We start from the raw sequence: 17,861 nt of genomic DNA, 5'->3' as shown, positions 1-17,861 counted from the left end.
CAGAAATTAGAACAATAGTAACTGAAGCAAGGATTGATGCAGTTTAACCAATACCAGTTAGACAAACAACACCTCAGGTCCAAGAAAAATAGCAACCAAGTCTAAATGAATGAGAAAGAGAAAGGAAAAAAAAGGAAAGCAAGAATAGACAATTATGCAAATCTATTGTCCCCTGTAAATTCTAGGGATAGCAAGAGGAGAAAGGGAAGTAGAGAAGAGACATACACACAGAGAGTCCACTCTGAGTCAGATTTCTTCTCCAAAATAATTCACAAGCAAGTATCAGTGAATTCAGAAGAACAAATTGCTTAATAATCAGGAATCTGAAAGGTAAGAATATAGCAGGTGAGATTTGGGGCCTTGATGATGGAATAAGCTAAGAGTCTACTTTAGGTATATTCCAAGGGGCCCATGACTTTACTAATTTTTGTCTGAGCCAGATAGCTAAAATGCAGGTGGGCTGAAAGTATTGTCTGAAAAGATGGTGTTAGAATTGGGATTAGGATTAGAAAGCTGGATCAGTGAAGAATAAAGCAGCTCCCAAATATAAGAAAAGTATATAAACGTCATTAACTGTAAACACCATTGATCTGACCTAAGACCACTGTCTTTTCCTATTTAGCACAGGAGCATGTACAACCTCTGCCTCCCTGTCAGTCTGAACTCACATTCCGTGGTCACAGCACTCCTTTCAGGACTAGTCTTCCTTGAATGGCATGGTATGTTGAAACAACCTCATTTTGAAGAGTGGGGCAGTTGCAACCATTGTTGTACTACATTGCAGACAAGGTCCTGTAGAAACCCACAAGAGGGTTTATGATGTTCTTCCTGATGGAGATGACCAGTGACGGTGGAGAAAGGGATCTGTTAGAGGTTTAGGCCCACCATATCTGTGTGGGAATCCCAAGATTCCCTGACTAGGGCCCCAGATGTTGGGGTGGCCTGGTTGTGACCAAAAGGGCCATCATTAAAGTATGACAATTTTTTGCCCTTATCCAGCTTTTGTAGTCATTACTTTATCTGGGTTAGGCTTAGAGTGATTGAGGAAAGTGAAGTAGAAAGTAGGTGAAGAGGTTATCTAGGTCTAAGTAGAGACTATTTGATTACTTTATGGTGACTTTTTGAAGTCTTTCTACTTGCTTGCTGCATTTATTGAGTCACTGTAGACTATTGCACACTTTTATTTTAAGGTTCCCTTAACTTATGGATATATGTGTACATGTGCCCTCTCATGTGTCTTGGTCTATATGTAGGTTATATAACTTTGTTAGGAGGTGTGCCACCCTAAATGGAACTGAGGAGTCCTATGAGCTAGGAAAGGTTTCACTGAGTATTGGAGCTGGAGGGTTGACATCCCAGACCTGATATCTCTGGACATAGTCTGCAGTGAAACATATTGAGATGGCAATGGTTGCATTGATTTTTTTTGTTTGTTTTTGAGATCAGCAGATGTAGTATTAAATGATGTGGATTAAAAAAAAGCATGAAGGAAAATGAACAAATTATTTGGCAATTGCGTTGACTTTTAAAATCTCATTGTTAGGATTTGTTGTATCATACATGACCTCACCATAATTTGTCCTTTGATGTTGTGTATATATATTATAAAGTAAAGCCACCAGTTGCTTCTGTTCTCCTGGAATAAGCTTTTACAAGAGTCAACATTTCAAAGACTCAGCATATGGTCAGTGCACTTGGGACCCAGATCAGATCAAATCGATGGGGTTTATAGTCAGCAATATTTATACACCTTTCACATATTAGGGAGCTACTCTCTTCCCTGATCCAGCTTTCTGTTCATTTTCTAGCCATGACATCATCTCCCCAGACAATAACTTGGATCCACCTGCATATCAGATGTCAGGCTCAGAAAACAAACAAAAAAACTAGTATAGTCATGGGCCCTTTGAAATATCTACAAAATGAGACCCTTAAATCTTCATCTGCACTATTCCAGTTCATGATTGATCAACAATTTGTTTGGCTTTATATGTTAACTCTTCTTTCAGCCACTGGGTTCCACTTGCTACCATGATGCCAACTTGACATCTCTGGGCAGAAGACCCTACCAATGTGTCCTGGAGCCCCACTTCCCCAGAGCTCTGCCCCACTAGGGAAAGAGACAGGCTGGGATTATGGATCGAATTTTCAACACCCATGTTCAGCAGGGAAGCAATTACAGAAGCCAGATCTTCCACCTTCTGCACCCCATTATGACCCTGGGTCCATAATCCCAGAGGGATAGATAATAGGAAAGCTATCAGGGGAGAGGAATGGGATATGGAGTTCTGGTGGTGGGAATTGTGTGGAGTTGTACCCCTCTTATCCTATGGTTTTTGTCAGTGTTTCTTTTTTATAAATAAAAATTTAAAAAAAGAAACAAAAAGAAATACATTAATAATTTGAATCCAGTGTTGAAACCTTAAATGATTAAATTAAAGGAATATATACTCAGAACTGAAGTCTATGAATTAAAAAGCTCAACATTCAATCTATTTCCCCCTCTTGTATGACTATAAGTTAGTAAGAGTATATGTTAACACCATTTCTGCCACCAAATGTCTGTGTCCCTACCCCATCCCCCTACAGTAGAACTGAAAATCTACCCCCCAAGATTTTTTAATATTTTATTTATTAATGAGAAAGACAGGAGGAGAGAGAAAGAATCAGACATCACTCTGGTATATGTGCGGCTGGGGTTTGAACTCAGAACCTCATGTTTGAGAATCCAATGCTTTATACACTGTGCCACCACCTGGACCACCCAAATTTTTTTTACTTTGGTTCAGTACTCCAAACTCAGTCAAGTTCTGCTATTCATTTCCCTTCCTGTTCTTTTGTCTCGATTTTTGTTTATGAGTGGGATCATCCCATACTCTGCAGGCACTTACGTGGGTTGATTTCCAGCAAGGAAGGTAAACGACCGGTTCTCCCTTGTTAGTTCAAGGGACTCAACGAAATAGGCAAGAGACTCCGGGGAGAATTGGGACACTCTCATTTAATGGCACATAGACATGGGTTTAAATAGAGATTCAGACAAAGAACATTTTTCAAATATGTCAGAAATTACAGGTTTCTTAAAGGTCAGCTTGCCCATATGGTAGGGGGCTGGTATGACAGGAATTGATGAGATACATAAAGGTCAAGACAATTATTCTCTATGATGCAAGCAACTTAATTATCCAAAGGTATTTGAGAGAAACATAGGGGTTAAACCAGCAGGGTGAGATAGAGAGAAGATAAGTAGAGCATGGTAGTTATCAAAACTATAAGGAAATAAAGTTTGGAGTTTCACTGACTGATGTCAGAGAGGTGTTTGATGGAGTATCCTTTCTCTAGTGATCAAAAGTGAGGTGATTGTGTGAACTCTGGGTGACTATGTGAACTTTGAATGAACCTTAAGGCAGGCAGTCATGTGGCCTGCAGTTAATGGGGAGAGGCAGTGAGAACTCTGTGGGCTTGAGTGTCTGAAAAAGGAGAAGTGAGTCTGAGAGACTGTTTTTCCCTTTGCTCATCTCGGTGAGAGAGACTAACAAGGGGGTGTCTTTCCCCGACCTCCATCCAAGGATGGGGGTAGTTATCCCTAAGCTTTATAAAGCTTACACATAACCCCACAATACTCCTGTTTTTCTTTCTGGCATATTTCACTTAACATAATTCCTTCTAGCTCCATGCAACATGAGTTGAAGAAGGTGAATTCATTATTCTTAATGGCTTAGTAGTACTTCATTGTGTATTTATACCACAACTTTCTCAGCCACTCATCTGGGTTGCTTCTAGGTTTTAGCTATTACAAATTGTGCTGCTGTGAACCTAGAATTTTAATATACACAAAGTTTGCCAGGAATGCAGGATATGCGATGCAAACCAATGTAAGATTCTGCTTTGTCTTGGTCAGGATGTTATAAAGAATGTTTGTCATTTTGAAAACTCATATTGCCTACAAAAATTAATATTTAAGATAACAGTAATAGTATACTTGTATCAGTAAACATTTGTAACTGCTGCATTTATGGGTATATTCTGTATATATATATTTTCTGTATGCCTTGTATCATTTGCACATTGATATACATTTTTATTTAAATTATAATCTACTTTTTTGTCCTTGATTTTAATTATGATATTAGAATTTTGAAATTTTATGCATTTTATTTCAGGGTAGTAAAATGGACACTTAAGAAGGGGACAATATAGCACTGAGAAAAACTGGCCCAGGAGAAAGAAGATGAGATTGAGTGGGAATAGCAACAAATTTTATATAGATAGGGATTTGTGAGAATCAGTTTTTGCATTATGTTTTGTGGTAGAGGTAACCATATTTTGTGTCAAATCCAGTGAATTATTGTCAGCCCTTATCTTTGTCCTTCTGTAACATTTAAACTAAGTTTCTCTTTTTCTCTTTGTGTGTTGCTCCTTATTTCTTCTCTCTTTTTCTTTTTTCTTTTTTTTTTAATGACACATGTCTTTCTTAAAATTTTTTATTTGTTATTGGATGGAGACAGGGAGAAATTGAGAGAGGAGGGGGAGATATAGAGGAAAAGAGACAAAGAGACACCTGCAGACCTGCTTCATCGCCTGTGATGTGACTCCCCTGCAGGTGGGGAGCCGGGACTCTAACCGGGATCCTAACTGGTCCTTGTGCTTTGTGCCACTTGTGCTTAACCCGCTGTGCTACCACCCAACTCCCTTTTTCATTTTTTTCTATAGAGGCCTTCTCTTCTATTTTCCTCTTACATGTGTAGTCATTGTATCTCACTCTCCTCATCTGAATAATCCCCATCTTTTTGGATCCCTAGGTGGTTAGTAAATCTTCCTCCTTCAATTCTCACTTCTACTTGGAAATCTCACCTGCTTTGCTGAGTTAAATTAAGCATATATGTAGATAACTGCTGAATCTGTCTACTACATGAGCTTTTATGCCATGCTTTAGACTCATGAAATGAGCTGTTTACTGGAGTTTTCTTTTTTCTGTCTCTTTTTTGCCATTTTTTCCTTTTGTTGCCCTTGTTGTTTATCATTATTGTTATTGCTGTCATTGTTGTTGGATAGGACAGAGAGAAATCGAGAGAGGAGAGGAAGACAGAGAGGGAAAGAGACAGATAGACACCTGCAGACCTGCTTCACCGCTTGTGAAGTGATGCCCCCTGCAGGTGGGTAAACAGGTTTTCTGCTTTGCGTCATGTGCACTTAACCCACTGTGCTACTGCCCGGCCCCTTTACTGGAGTTTTCTATGTGAAAGCCTTTCAACACCTTAAATTGAATATAACCAAAACTAAACTCTTCATTATTTCACCAAAGGGACCACAAACCTCTTCTTTATTCCTGCTGGTACTAATGCAACCATGGTAAAAATAAGGTGATCATGTATTTCTCTTCTCATTTTCACTATTGGATCTGTCACAAAATCTTAAATATTGTCCCTGGAAGATATCAGCTGGTGGTGGGAGTAGTGTGCAAACACTTATGAGGAGAAAAATGCTTGTGACAACACTGTCTTGTAAATCATTATCTCTTCCCCAGTAAAGTGATTGTTTTAAACAATGTTTTAAAAATCTCACAAATATATTTTCTTTCCTTCCCAGAATTCTATTCCCATGCATTATTTTGGACTTTACCATTTTCACCTACCTGATAATTTTCTAAGTTATCTCACTTTTTCCTGCTTCCTGCTAACACTTGGCACCACCTCAGGATTAAACATCCAAACTCATTGTTCCCCCATTTAAATTCCTTTAATGACTTTCTGTTTTCTATATTGAAGTTTTAGTGTAGCCTAAAAAAATTCAGTGATAAGCTTCTTATGTAAACCTGTCTGTTGTCACTAATCCATACACTCTTATCCCAGTTTTACATAGCCCATCTTCTCTTCTTCTTCTTCTTCTAGCGTTTGCCCTTCTTCTGTAGCCAGTTAACAGCGTCAGGTTGAGCCTGATGTAAAGTTTCAAGACCTCCTTTGAATCTGGAGAGGTGGCAGTCGTTGACTATGTGGGTCATAGTCTGTCTGTAGCCGCAGGGGCAGTTCGGGTTGTCTCTGGCTCCCCAGCGGTGGAACATAGTGGCGCACCGGCCATGGCCTGTTCCATAGCGATTGAGGAGGGCCCAATCATAACGTGCTAGGTCAAAGCTGGGTTGACGCTTGCAGGGGTCTCTTATTCTGTGCTTCACTAAGATTTCCTTGATTCTACTGTGTTTGTTTTCATTTCCTGTACATCTCTCTCCTTTAGTGGTTTTATATCTTTGTCAAACTCATGAATTTCCTTCTTTGAGTTCTGCTCAGTTGTCTTACCTCAGATTTTTTTCTCATTCCTTATACTCTGCCTAGAAGTGATTAATCGCTTCTCTGTCTGGTACTTACTTATCATTTCATGTATTATATACAATCCAATTGATTTGGATCAAATTTTCAACATGGTCTCCAGCTGAGTGACTAGGAATATAAGAGAGAAATAAAATACACAACAGAAATCATAGGTTTGTTTCCTTAGTTTTGCTTATTAACTGAGGCATAATTCATAATAAAATACATAGATATTGCTTATAAAATCCATGCATGTATTTATGAATTAGTGTAATGTTACATATATGGAGAGGGGGGACTCATTTGTTTCTTATGGGAAAAATCAGTACCTTAGATAAATAGCTATTGTTTTTACTTCTGTCACCATCAGTTAGTTTTCTTGAACTTAATGTAAATGGGATCACAGAGTGTGTGCTCTTTTGACAGAAAGGTTTTATATGAACCTGTATAAAACCTCAGAAATCTAATGATATGAGTAAGCTGATACTGATACAGCCCCTTTGTGAATTTACCAAGAGGAAGGAAAGACTTCAGTGTCTCTTTAATTACAAAATCACAACATATAAGTATTTGTATGGTTATCTCTATAGTGAAATAAAATTATGTAACATTTGATTTCATAGTTTCATATATATATATATATATATGTAAATAAACTGATGTAACAAAGAAAAATGAAATGTCACAAATTTGGGTGAAGTTATATAGAAGATATCCTTAACTTCTCAAAACTAACTCACATTCAATCATCATCTACTTACAATTTACTGTGTGTCAGGCAAAATATAATAAAATCACGCTCCTGATTTTGAAGCCATACAGCCTATTTCTGGAAAAAAATCATCATATAAGATAGAAGATTAAAGTAGAAAGGACATAGAAAGGATAATGAGCTCAGAAATAGAAGACTTCTTGGAAGAGATACTGCTTGAATAATAATAATAATAACAATAGTGCTATTGTAATGTGTGTGTTTTACCAAGTACACTACTGCCAGCCCCATAAAACTTTTTATTTATTTACCACCAGGGTTATATCGCTGGGGCTCAGTGCTGGCACTTCGGATCCACCACTTCCAGCCACCATCTTTTCCTTTTTTTTTTTTTTTTCTATTTTGTTTGATAGGACAGAGAAAACCGAGAGAAGGAGAGATAAAGACACCTGAAGATCTGCTTCACCACTCATTAAGCACCCCTCCCTGCAGGTGGGGAGCGGGGTGCATACCCTTTGCATCTGGTAATATGTGTGCTCTACCAAGTGCACCACCCTCCCTCCGTTATAATTATGTTGTAAACTGGCACTACACAGGGGAAAAACAAGGCATTTCACTTTCAGTCATGAAGTCGAAGTGAAATGGTCAATGTACATGTTCAGTAGAATGTCAGGAATATAGGTAATTACTATAGACTTAAATATTATCAGCATATAGATGAAGTTGTTAGCATATTGTGGGAGTTAAGCCTTGGGGAAAGTTAAGCCATTTTGTAACTATAAATATAGAACAAGAATGGAATTCTAAAGGTCACCAACATGAAAATACTAAAATAATGATCCTGCAAAAGAAACCATGTAGCCAGAGAAGTAGGGAAATCAGAAAATCAAGTATCCTGGAATCAATAAAAAAAGATATAGCAGCAGGGAGATAACACAGACTGTTAGAGCACTGGGTTGCATGTTTGAGGCCCCATAGGCAATGGGTTCAATCCCATGCACCATTTTATACCAGAGCCAAAGAGTGCTCTAGTTCTGTTACTCATTCCCTCTCTTCTTCTCCTTCTCCTCCTCCTCATCTTCCTCCTCCTCCTCATCCTCCTCCTTCTCCTCCTCCTCCTCCTCCTCCTCATCCTCTTTCTTCTGTTTCTCTCTCTCAATATATATGTGCTGACAAATAGTTCACCAGGTCACTTGGGTATGACTGAGGCTTAAGCCTGACTCCCATCACAGTGCTGTGGCACCTTGCACTTGCTTGTGTTCTGTCTCCATCTCCCTCCCTCTTTTCTCTCCCTCTTTTCTCCCCCTCTCCCTCCATCTCTCCCTCCTTCCATCTCTCTCTCTCTCTCTCTCTCTCAGATTTATTTATTAACGGGAAAGATAAGAGGAGGGAGTAAGGATCAGACATTACTCTGGTACATTACTGTTGTGGACTGAACTCCAGATCTCATGCTTGAAATGCCAATGCCATATTCACTGTGCCATCTCCTGGGCCACTCTCATGTTCTGTCTCTCTGTGTGTGTGTGTGTGTGTGTGTGTGTGTGTGTATGTGTGTGTCTTTATCTTTTTGTCTACCTGAAAGAGTTGTCCTAGAACAATGAAGCACCAGCAATAATAATAATAATAATACATATTTTAAAATAAAAAGAAAGATGATATAATAAATACTATGAACTATTTTTATAAGAAAATGACTTAAATGTTCATTGGTTTAAAGAAAGTTGATCCTTTATTGGTTACTTTATTAAGTGCAGATTCATTGGTATGGAGAAGAAAGAAAATATTGTTAGTTGAAGAGTGCATGGAAGGAGACTGAGGAATTGTACAGTTCTTTCAAGATACAGAATTATGATGAATAAGAAGATATATAAAGTCATATTTAGAGGAACAAATAAGGTGAAGGGAATCTTTTTAAAAGATGTCTCTTAAAACGTGTTTTTAAAGTATGTCTCAAAGTTTATGGGAAAGATCAATTGGAGTAGTGACTGAAGAGGCAGAAGAAAGAGGATGTAAGTCATACTTTCAGGGAATGGAGATATCATAGGAGGTGGAGGAGCAGAGAATTTTTAGAAGAGGAAAAAACTGAATGAGGCAAACAGACAATAATAGATTTGAAGACAAATACTCTACCCTCATTGCTGGGTAGGACAAGAAGAATGAAGATCAATAAACAGAAGAAGACATGAACAAAACCTTAAACAATCAAGATCTATTAGATACATATAGAGCACTTCACCCAACAGTGGTGTACACATTCCTCTCCAAAGCCATGAAATCCTAGCATATGTGATATGTTAAGCCATAGATTAAAATCATGCAGTATGCCTTCTCTAACCACAATGAAATGAGCCTATAAATCAATGACAGGGAACCCAAAACATTTACAGTATGTGGAAGTAAATGGCACATACTTAGGACCAGCAAGCATGGAAACCCTAGGAGGATGCTTCCTTTACCATGTGAGGGACCCAGGTTCAAATATGACTCCTACCCCATTGGGGGGAGCTTTGGTGTTCTAGTCTCTCTCTCTCTCTCTCTCTCTCTCTCTGTTGGTCTGGATTAGTGAAGCCCTGCTGGTGAAAAAAAATCTTCACTCCTTACCCACCCCTCCTACTTCTGCTGCCCATGGTTCATCACCAACTTTCAGATAGTGATGTTCCATATATATATATATATTTTTTTTTTATTTAAGAAAGGATTAATTAACAAAACCATAGGGTAGGAGGGGTACAATTCCATACAATTCCCACCACCCAATCTCCATTTCCCACCCCCTCCCCTGATAGCTTTCCCATTCTCTATCCCTCTGGGAGCATGGACCCAGGGTCATTGTGGGTTGCATAAGGTAGAAGGTCTGGCTTCTGTAATTGCTTCCCCGCTGAACATGGGCGTTGACTGGTTGGTCCATATTCCCAGTCTGCCTCTCTCTTTCCCTAGTAGGGTGGGTCTCTGGGGAAGCGGAGCTCCAGGACACATTGGTGGGGTCTTCAGTCTAGGGAAGCCTGGCCGGCATCCTGATGACATCTGGAGATGTTCCTTTTTTTACTAGAAATCTCAGCTGTTACCTGATGAAATTTTTTTGGGTTTATTTCCTTGTAATTTTTTTTCTTGGAGATAGCCAACTTTCTGTGACTAGGTTGCCATAGCTTCCCTGCAGAAGTCCAGTCTGCTCTGCATTTTTTAAAAGTAAGAGAAGAGGTAAATTCAAGGGGTTTCAACTTTCCATTTTTCTCTTTGTCCAAAGACATTTACTGCAACAGATTATATTTATTACCAAATGATGTGCAATTTTCTGAAAGATAAGCACTGGATGGTTCCACTCATATGTGCAATATAAATAATTGAAACACTTGGGATTTGTAAAAATGAAGAAAGAGAAGGAGAGAAGCAAGAGAGAAGGAGGAGGAGGAGAGGAAGAATGATGAAGGAAGAAAAGGGGTAGCAAAACTGTTGCTAAGATTTTATGAAAACTATAGTGGTTACCTTTGGAGTTGGGCTAGAGCAGGGGGGTAAGAAGATGGAGTAAAGAGACAGAACTGTGCATAGTGGGTATGGTTTGGAACTATACCCCTGTAATCTTATTATCTTGTAAACTGTTATTAAATTATTCATAAAATAAATTCAAAAATTCAGTTAATAATGAACCTAATTAAAGACCTAAAGCTATAAAACTCTTAGAAGAAAACATAGAAACAATTCTTTACTTATATTAGACAATGAATATTTGAGGAGGACACCAAAAATCTAAGCAACAAAAGAAGGAAATAGATGAAGTGGACTTGATTAAAATTCAGATTTTTGGGAGTCAGGAGGTAGTGCAGCGGGTTAAGCGCACATGCTGCAAAGCATAAGGACCTGCATAAAGATCCCGGTTTGAGCCCCGGGCTCCCCACCTGCAGGGGAGTCGCTTCACAGGCGGTAAAGCAGGTCTGCAGGTATCTATCTTTCCCCATCTCTGTCTACCCCTCTTCTCTCCATTTCTTTCTGTCTTATCCAACAACGACGACATCATTAACAACAACAATCATAACTACAATGATGAAAAACAGCAAGGGCAACAAAAGGGAAAATAAATAAATAAAAGATTTAAAAAATCAGATTCTTTTTTTATCAGGGAGGAGGATTAGCAAATAGCTTACATGTCTTATGTGCATGGGATCCTAGGCTCAATCTCCAGTACCATATATTTCTGGAATTGTGTCTCTGTCTCTAACTCATAAAATAATGAGAAGAATTTTGTGCATCAAATTATAAAGAAAATAAGACCTATGAAAAGGGAGGAAAACACTGATTTTTAAATCATATATCTAACCTTGTAAAGGATTCTTACACTCAAAAGTAAAAAAATAAGCAGGCTAAAAAAAAAAAAACCCAAGGAAACCCAAGGAAACTTGAATAGATTTATATCTAAAGAAGATATAAATGAACATCAAGGACTAGAAAATATGCCAAACATTATTAGTCATTAAGGATGTACCAGTTAAATTAAACTGCTGTAAATTCGCTAGGATTTAAGATCTTGAACAAATCACAAATTTGGATGAGGATGTGGAGAAGTTTCTGTACTGATATGCTCTGGAAGGAAAGTTAAATGGTACAGGTTGTATGAAAAAGAGTTTGACACTTCCTGAAAAAAAGGTAACCTAGAATTAATTTATGACTCAGTAAATCTCTTCACATGTTTATTCATAAAAGAATCAAAAACAGGTACTGAAGCAAAAAACACTTTCACAATAATGTTCTTAACAGCACTCTTCACATTAGCAAGAAATATATAAAATAATTTGATTAATAAACTGGTAGATAAATTGTTCTATAACATAAAATCAAACAATATAATATGTAGTCATAAAGGGCTATTGCTTTGCTGCTTTGATTTATGTGCAAGCCAGATCTGAGCCCAGACTCCATTGAAGGATGCTTTAGTGTGGTGTTTTCTTTCACTGTTTGTCTCTCTATTTCTCTGTTATCTAAAACAATTAAATAATACTTAGTCATAAAAAGAGTACTGATAACATACTCTAATATTAATGAACTTTGAGAATATGCTAAGTAAAAGAGGAAAGTAAAACAAGTTACGTATTAGATAGTTCCATTTGCATGAAATATCCAGGAAAGTAAAGTCAAAGGATTGAAAAGGAGGTCTGTGACTGACAAGATCTAGGGGTTAGTGGCTAAGTGCAGAGACTTAATGGACAATGTTTCCATTTTTATCTGCACCAGAGTACTGTGAGCTGTGACTCTTGGCCACGTCTAGGATCAAACCTGGGACTGCTTATAAGCAAGTCCTATGTGCTGCTGTTGCACATTACCCTACCATATAATACTTCTTTGTAAGTGAGAAAAATATTTTGAAATGAAATAGATAAAAAGTACAATACTGTGAATGGAGTTAGTGTCATTTTCCTCTTTCAAATGGTTCTATTTATGTTTGTAATAAAATGATACTGAATTGCCATTTGCTATATGATACCATTCTATCTTAAGGAGTAAAACTTCCCATCTCAATATGTACATGTACTTCACAATACCCACAACCAAAATTCTAGTTCCATTCATTTTTTTTTTCCTTCAAATTGGAGACCTCTAACAATTCCTCTCATACTTGCTTCTCTTTTTCTCTGGCAAATACCATGTGTTTTTCCCTCTGAGTCTATTATTATATTTTATTGTAGTCTGCTTCACCACTCCAAAAGGACTTTCAAAAAAAAAAAAAAAGAGTGACAGAGACACGGTGGGAAAGATATCACAGCTCTGTAACTTCTTTCAATGCTGTGGGGGGCAGGCTCAAACCTGGGTCTATCTTATGGCAAAGTGGTACCTTAACCAAATGACCTATTTCACCAGCCATAAAAATTACCAATATAGTGAAATCATCTATTAACTATTTTTATATTTCTGATATATTTTGTTATACATAGTCATCTTCAGATCATCTATCCTCATAGTACATTTTATAATAAATAAAACCAGTCCTATAAACGTATACTTAGGCCATTTTCATATGGAAATGACTAATTTTATGATATGCTAATTTCAACAGAATTAGGTTAAAAGGAAATAAAAGATGACTTCATTTGGAAACTACATGAATCTGATAAGAAATCGAGGGGGAGGAAAACATAAACATATTTGGCAACTTAAAACAATAAATTAGACCAAAAGATACCATGAACAAAGGTCTTGTATATATAAAAGAAAAATTAATGAGAAGAATTTAGTATAGCAGAATAACCATCTTTTGAAAGATAAACCAAGATACACTAGGATAGTACCTGGAAGAAAACAGATTAGTGGGAGAAAAGTATGTATATAAGATTTTGAAAAATATATTTTATAAGGTCTGTATATATCCTAGTGTAAAAATTCTATGTAGTAAAAATGATTAAATAGAAAAATACTTATTGACTTGTATGACAATTTCCATTGCAGCAATCAATGATAAAACTAAAAAAATTACTTATTTTTAAAATTGATTGATGCCTTTATTAAAAATACCCAGAGCATCAGGTTACCTACAATATGCAATGTTGGGGATCTATTGAGGAAATAATGTTTGTGAATATTATGTACTACCAGAACCCAAATACACAATATTTTATTTTGTTGGAAATAATACATTTATCAAACATGGAGAATCTGAGAATACAAAATGAAGAAATAATGTACTTAAAATTTTGAAATTACTAGTGATTGCCCATGATGAGAAATGTATTATGTTCAATGATACATTTATATTTTGTGCAATATTTTATTTTTTGAATATGTTGCACTGGGTAGATATATGCATAATTTCACATGTAAAATTATAATAGCTTTTAATACTTGTATTGAAAATAATAAGTGCAGCAAAGAAAATTAACATTTAATATTTTTACATGAAAGCATATTTTCTTTCAGGTTTGGGACTCTGCCTTTTCAACTGTCTCCTGGCTGTCACTTTGTTCTGAATAATGTCCAATTAAAATTAATTGTCAATGCAAAATATAACAACTTGAGGCAAGGCATTTATTCTTTTTTATTATTTATAAAACAGAAACATAGACAAGACCATAGGATAAGGGGGGTACATTTACACATATTGCCCACCCCCAGAGCTCCATATCCAGTCCCCTCTCTTGATAGCTTCCCTATTCTTTATCCCTCTGGGAGTACGAACCCAGGATCATTGTGGGGTGCAGAAGGTGGGAAGTCTGGCTTCTCTAATTGCTTTCCCGTTGAACATGGGCATTGGCAGGTCCGGCCATACTCCCAGCCTGTCTCTCTTTCCCTGGTGAGGCAGGGATCTGTGGAGCCGGGGCTCCAAGACACATGGTGGGGTTATCTGCCAAGGGAAGTCAGGTTCGCAAAATTCTTTTGCAATAGGGCATGCAGACAACAGTGGCAATCAAGCAGTAGAACGCCCCCTTCTTTTTATACCTCATGCAGAAGTGTCTTCTCCACTCTTGGGTTGCCTTCAGAGCTCATAATCTCCATATTGTCTAAATAAGGGAAGGGAGAACTTGAGTCTTTATTGGAAGACTGACAAGCACTGCAGGTAAATAAAAAGTACAGTAAATAAAGAATACAGAACTAGTGAGCAAAAGTGGTTATAGATACAAATTTATACTTTTTTTTTGTTCATTCATGCCCCTTTGAAGATAGGACCTAACTTTCACACTTACTCCCTTTTTATTTACTCACTCATCTCTTCAAACTGAATTAACATTTGTTAACTCTTATGATCCAAATCTTTTCTGAGCAATGAAGTATGATTGTCTAGGGGCATTCTCTTAGTGAGGGTCATTTCAATAAGTTTTTGGACTAATGCTTGCATACAAGGAATAATGTAATTGCTACCAGCATCCCACTAACTGTAACTAGAGAGGTTAAGACTGAGGTTACCATTACATTCGATTTTTTTATTTAAGTCTATGTTTACAAATCTTTTTAAATTTTTATTTATGAAATAAAATATATATCTGAATTTTATAAAGGAACACCCCCGGTTGCTTCTGCTCTCTTGGTCTATACTTTTAGGAGAGCCAACATTTCAAAGACTTAGCCTATGGTCTGTGTATTGAAAAGTTTGAGACATTCAATCAATTTTTCCCCTCTCATATTAATTAAATAGTGATTTATATGACTACCAGTTAATAGGACTGTACATAAACACCATTCCCATCATGAAAGACTGTGTCCCATCCCATCTTCTCCCCCTGGCCCAGTGAATCTGACCATGTACCCTCACCAGCCAACCAGAGATTTTTACTTTGGTGCACTACTCCAAACTCAGCCATTTCCTGCTTTGAGTTTCCCTTTCTATTCTTTTTTTCTCAACTTCTGTTTATGAGTGGGATCATCCCATACTCATCTTTGTCTTTCTGATTTAGCTCACTTAACATAATTCCTTCTAACTCCATCCAAGATGGGTCAGAGAAGGTGGGTTCATTGTTCTTAATAGCTGCAAAATATTCCATTGTGTATATATACCATAACTTTCTCAGCCACTCATCTGTTGTTGGGCACCTGGGTTGCTTCCAGGTTTTAACTATTATGAATTGTGCTGATATGAAAATAGGTGCACACATTTCTTCTTGGGTGGGTGGTATGGAGTCCTTGGGATATATCCCTAGGAGAGGAATTCCTGAGTCATATGGAAGGTCCATGTCTAGCATTGTGAGAGTTCTCCAGACTGCTCTGCACAGAGGTTGGATTAATTTACATTCCCACCAGCAGTACAGAAGGGTTCTTCTGTCCCCACAACCTCTCCAGCATTTGTTGCTGCTGTCCTTTTTGATGTATGCCATTCTCACAGGGGTGTGGCGGTATCTTAGTGTTGTCTTTATTTGCATTTCTCTGACAATCAGTGATCTGGAGCAATTTTTCATGTGTTTGTTAGCCTTTTGGATCTGTTCTGTAATGAATGTTCTGCTGCCCATTTTTGGATGGGGTCATTTGCTTTTTTCCTAATTTTGGTGAATTTTATATGTATTTTGATTATTAGTCTCTTGTCTGATGTGTGGCATGTAACGATCTTTTCCCATACTGTAAAGGGTCTCTTTGTTTGGATGATGGTTTCTTTTGCTGTGCAGAAACTTTTCAATTTGATGTAGTCCCACTGATTTATTTTTGTTTTAGTCTTCCTTGCAATTTGTTTTGTATAATCAAAAATGTTCTTGAGGTTTAGGTGGAAAAGTAATCTACCAATGTTTTCCTCTAAGTATTTGATAGTTTCTGGTCTAATATCCAGGTCCTTGTTCCATTTTGAGACAATTTTTGTTTCTGGTGAGATAAAGTTGTTCAATTTCATTCTTATGCATGTTTCAACCCAGTTTCCCAGCACCAATTATTTAAGAGAGCCTCCTTCCATTTAATATTTTGGGCCCCTTTATGAAAAATTATTTGTCCATAGGTGTTGGGGTTTAGTTCTGGGCTTTCAATTCTGTTCCACTGCTTTATGTACCTATTTTTGTTTCAGTACCAGGTTGTTTTGTTAATGATGGCTTTATATAGTTTGAGATCTGGGATGTGATGCTTCCATTTCAGTTTTTTTTTTTCCTCGAGATTGTTTTGGCGATTCTAGGTTTTTTCTGGTTCCAGAAAAAATTGTAAATTTTGTTCTGTTCTTTTAAAGAAACTTGGTGGAACTTTGATGGGTATCACATTACATTTGTATATGGCTCTAGAGAGAATATTCATTTTGATGATATTATTTCTTCCAATCCATGAGTATGGGATGTCTTTCCATTTCTTGGTATTATTTTCTATTTATTTGAATAGTGACTCATATTTTTCAGTATACAAGTCTTTCACTTATTTTGTAAGATTTATTTCTAGATATTTTACTGATTTTGTTGTGACTGTGAAAGGGAGTGGTTTCTGGGTGTCCTCTTCTTTGGACCTAGTGTTTGCATAAATGCCGCAGATTTTTGTACATTGATTTTGTTGTCTGTTACCTGGCTGTATTGCCTAATAAGTTTCAGTAGCTTTCTCCTGGATTCTTTAGGTCTTTCTATGTATAATATCATATCATCTGCAAATAGTGAGAGTTTGACTTCTTCCCTTACAATCTGTATTCCTTTGATTTCTTTCTCTTATCTGATTGCTATGGCAAGAACTTCCAATACTGTGCTGAAAATTAATGGTGATAATGATTAGCCATTTCTGTTCTCTGATCTGAGGGAAAAAGCTTTCAACTTTTGTCCATTGACTATGATGTTGGCTGTAGGTTTGCCTATATGGAATCCACTATCTTAAGGAATTTTCCATCCATTCCCATTTTTTGTAGTGTTTTGAGCATGAATGTGTGTTGTATTTTGTCAAAGGCTTTCTCTGAATCTGTTGAGATAATCATGTGGTTTTTGGTTTTGCTTATATTGATGTGGTCGATGACATTGACTAACTTACGCATATTGAATCAGCCTTGTACTCCTGGGATGAATCTCACTTGGTCGTGATGAACAATCTTTTTGATATACTGCTAAATCCGGTTGGCTATTATCTTGTTCAATATTTTGGCATTTATGTTCATCAGAAATATTTGTCTGTAGTTTTACCTTTTTTTGTGTCCATATCTGCTTTTGTTATCAGGGTGACGTTGGCCTCATAGAAGGTGCAAGTAAGCATTCCTGTTTCCTCTATCCTTTGAAGGAGCCTTAAAAGTATAGGTATTAACTATTTCTTGACGGTTTTCTAGACTTCATTTGTAAAGCCATCTGGTTCTGGACTTTTGTTGTTGGGAAGATTATTAATAACTGTTTCAATTTCTTTGTCTTTGTTTGGTGCATTTATGTTCTATAGTTCTTCCTGGTTCAGTTTTAGAAGGGTATATGTTTCTAGGAATTCTTCCATTTCTTCCAGATTCT

At 37.0% G+C, this 17,861-nt stretch overlaps 1 protein-coding gene across 3 annotated transcripts in view; it reads left to right on the top strand.

Moving 5' to 3' along the window:
• Positions 1-17,861, top strand: part of NBDY (negative regulator of P-body association) — an 82,863-nt gene that overhangs the window by 15,697 nt on the left and 49,305 nt on the right. Inside the window, exon 3 of one of the 3 annotated variants that reach the window (XR_009547613.1) lies at positions 7,332-7,456. The exons of the other annotated variants lie outside the window; for them this stretch is intronic. The gene's annotated coding sequence lies outside the window, so the exon portion shown is untranslated. Of the gene's footprint in view, positions 1-7,331; positions 7,457-17,861 lie in introns of those variants that run through there. 3 annotated transcript variants of the gene reach the window in all.

This window comes from Erinaceus europaeus, chromosome X, assembly GCF_950295315.1.
Source record: "Erinaceus europaeus chromosome X, mEriEur2.1, whole genome shotgun sequence".
Lineage (NCBI taxonomy): Eukaryota > Metazoa > Chordata > Mammalia > Eulipotyphla > Erinaceidae > Erinaceus > Erinaceus europaeus.
Note: the sequence above shows the minus strand (reverse complement) of the source record. Positions and strands in the feature narration are given on the sequence as shown.